General features: G+C 40.3%; 1 non-coding gene across 1 annotated transcript; it reads left to right on the forward strand.

The window, feature by feature from the left end:
* Positions 1-3,019: 3,019 nt before the first annotated feature.
* LOC126003104 (U6 spliceosomal RNA) lies at positions 3,020-3,126 on the forward strand. Its single transcript, XR_007493646.1, has one exon. It is a non-coding gene; the product is annotated as a U6 spliceosomal RNA (small nuclear RNA).
* Positions 3,127-3,691: the final 565 nt, after the last annotated feature.

Below are 3,691 nucleotides of genomic sequence, written 5' to 3' on the forward strand. Positions count from 1 at the left end.
TTTTGTTTTGTTTTGTTTTTTTGTTTTTGGTCCACACCTGGCGGTGCTCAGGGGTTTCTCCTGGCTGTCTGCTCAGAAATAGCTCCTGGCAGGCACGGGGGACCATATGGGACACCGGGATTCGAACCAACCACCTTAGGTCCTGGATCGGCTGCTTGCAAGGCAAACGCCACTGTGCTATCTCTCCGGGCCCGGATTTCTATATAACTTTTCTATTAGGGTTGCTGTGATACTACTAGTTTGATACTACTATGAAATTTTGAAGTGGCAGCACAGTCTAGGATCTATAAATCTGAAAAAACTTGATGACTTGGTAGCTTGATAAGGTCAAATTGTGGAGCTGGGCTGTTACTGTTAGAAGGTGTATGTTATGGCTCTGGGCTGCTGTGGTTTCAAACAGAAAGGAGAATCTGCCCTTTCCATTTGAGATTGTCACAGAGGTATCAGCTAGACCAGACTTCCTGGGAAATGTCAACAACTATTATTTTCTTTGTGAGCTTGGTAGAGAAGCTGGGCCATTTTTCTGCCAAGAAGTTGGTTGGTGTGGATGGAGGCCCCTGGGTTTTCCACCACCAGGAAGGTGATGTGTGCGTGGGGACTTGGGCCATCTCCATTCCAAAAATATCTCTGAGTTTTCAGCCTGTAGCCTGGGCCCACCTAAGAAGATTCAACTCATGTTATTTGAGTTTCATTGTGGAGCTGGGCTGTTTTTGTCTGAGGGTGGAGGGTGTGGTGCTGAACCACTGTGGTTTCACCCAGAAAGGGAAATCTTTCCCCAACAATTCTGAGAATGCCACAGAGGTATCCTATTACATACTGTTGACCCCCGATCAATTTCCACAAATCCACATATGGTCTCAAACACCACCAGGAGTGCAGCAGCCAGTTCAGCAGCCAGGAATTAGCCCTAAGCACTTCTGGGTATAGCCCCAAACCCTCACCTTCTCCCCCATATATCCAAATAATAAACCCCAATAACCCAAACATATTGAGTTATACTCTGCATGCAAAAATATATCTATTTTGTGCATGGATTTAACAATAGAAAGATATGCATGGGTTTTTAACCAACATGGATAAAAATGAGGGTGGATGAGGATGCTCTGAAATGGATGGGGATGTCCTGAAGTTTTCAAAAAAGACCAGACTAGATCAGGTCATTCTTGGCCTGGACAAGATCTGGGCAAGATCAAGCCATCTTGAATATTGTCAACCTCACCCTCACCCTTCTTCTTCATCTCTATTTGATGTTATACATGGTTGTCTGTGCTCATACTTAGTTATGGTACTGGAAGGCTCTGCTCAAGTGCTCTCAGGTTATACTCTTTAGTTGAGTATTTGTGTATATTCTGGCTTTAGTGTTTGCTGGGTATTACTGTGTGCTCACAAGATATTTGCTAGGTTCATTCTCCTAAGTTTGACCCCCAGAATCACACATAGTCCCCTGATATTATTTTTGAGTATAGAGAAGGAGTAAATCCTGAACACAGCCAGATGTAAATCTCTTCCCCATAATACCAGACATTAGAAAATTGTCCTTCAGCACATGTAAAAAGTGAAACTAGATTACTGGGTAAGGCATATATAGATAATACATATATACACATATGCATATAAACCATTATTTAAAATAGATTAAGGATTTTAATGTAAGATAGAAAACCAAAAGACACATAGAAGAAAATATTGTCAATAATATGCTATTTTGTGCAAAGTATAAAGATATCTTTTTGGTCATATTTCCAAAGACAAAAGAAGCAAAAAGGAATACATCAAACTCAAAAGCCTCGACTGCCTCAAAATGATAAACAAAACAAAACAAAAACTATGACTACAAAAAGATATTTACTTAACATTGATCTGACAATGGGTTAATATCATATCCAAAATACAAAGCATGGGCTGGAATGGTAGGGCATTTGCCTTGCACACGGCTCATCCAGGTCTGACACAGGTTCAATCCTCAGCATCCCATATGGTTCCCCAACCCAGGAGCGATTTCTGAGAGCAGAGCCAGGAGTAACACCTGAACACCACTGAGTGTGGCTCAAAAAACTAAAAAAAATCCCAGAAACAAAAATACCCAAAATACAAAGCATATAACTCAGCCACAACAAAAATAAAACAAATAGCCTTATTAAAACAGGTAGTAATTGGAATCAATATTTCTCCAAAGAAAAATTGATGACCAACAGGTACTTGAAAAGATGTCTATTATTTCTTAGATAAATCGAATCTAAGTATTTAATCAAAGCAAATGAGATTTGAATTAAATCTTTTCACACCGGTGAGAATGATCTATATCAGAAAGGCAATAGTAAGTGTGGATGGAGTGCAGAATCTTTGAATACTGCTAGAGATAATGTAAACCGGCATATTCTAGGGAAATTCCCTAACTTCTCCCCATGATACACAACCAATAGGATTAGGAGGTTCAATATTTGGGCCTGAGAATGCGTTGCTTGCTCAGATTCTGCAGTTCTGGGAATTACAGTGGTTCACAGACGGATGATTTCCAAGTCTACACCTGGTGATACTCAGAGGAATGAGACTTGAGATAGAAATGGGGTCCCAAGTACATAGCCTCAGTATCCCTTTGCCCCATCTCTCTGGTCCTTCCAAATAGTTCCAAAAGTTTGGTATTTTTCTTCTTTTACTTGTGCTATTGATGTGTAGTAATATACCACTGTGTCAGAAAAGATGATTTCCACAGAGTGGGGGAATGTAATTAGGGAAAACTGGGAACTGAAAAGAGATAAAATGATATTCCTTCAGTAACAGTATTCTAAGAACAAGATAGGGTGATAAAGAGAGAGACAGAGAAACAGAGATAGAGAGATAGAATATAGAGATAGAGAGACAGAGAGAAGAGAAATGGAGGGGAACAGAGGGAGGGAAACTGGGGACATTGGTGGCAGAAAATGTGTGCTGGTGAAGGGATAGATGTTGGACATTATATGACTGAAACTCGATCATGAACAACTTTTAACTGTATAACTCAATTAAAATTATCAAAACAGTGCTCGCTTCGGCAGCACATATACTAAAATTGGAACGATACAGAGAAGATTAGCATGGCCCCAGCGCAAGGATGACACGCAAATTCATGAAGCGTTCCATATTTTGTCCCCTTTTTCCTGCAGCCCAGTGACTCTCGGGCAACGGGTTCAACTCCTGCCGTATCCTGCCCCATGCCTGCGAACCCAGAGCCACACCTGATGCTGTCCCCGGAGCCTGTGGTTCCAGGCCGGACATTCGACAATTTCTTTAGGGCCAGGAGCAGCAGTGGGGTAGCCGGTTGCCTTCCGGGTTTGATCCCGGTTCCCCATAGGGTCCCCTGAGCATCCCTGGGTTGATGACCAAAAAAAAAAAAAAATTATCAAAACACTTTAAGTAAAAGAAAAATTGGAAAAAGTAAAAAGAAAAGAATCTCAATACAATTTTAATTTGCACAAATTAAGATCCTCCCCTGTATGTCCTGGAGAAGAATGTGTATCTTTTTTTGTGACAAACATTTCTGTCTATTGTGATTAAATTTATTTCTTTGATTTCTTAATTTAATGTCACTATTTCCTTAGTCATTTTTGCTTAGTTTATTTTTCCATTTATGTGGGTGGTGTACTAAGAATTTGTACAATTATGCTGTTTCTCTGATGTATGTTATTGTTTTGGTGCCCCATACAAATATATA

The sequence above is a fragment of the Suncus etruscus genome, chromosome 2 (assembly GCF_024139225.1).
Source record: "Suncus etruscus isolate mSunEtr1 chromosome 2, mSunEtr1.pri.cur, whole genome shotgun sequence".
Lineage (NCBI taxonomy): Eukaryota > Metazoa > Chordata > Mammalia > Eulipotyphla > Soricidae > Suncus > Suncus etruscus.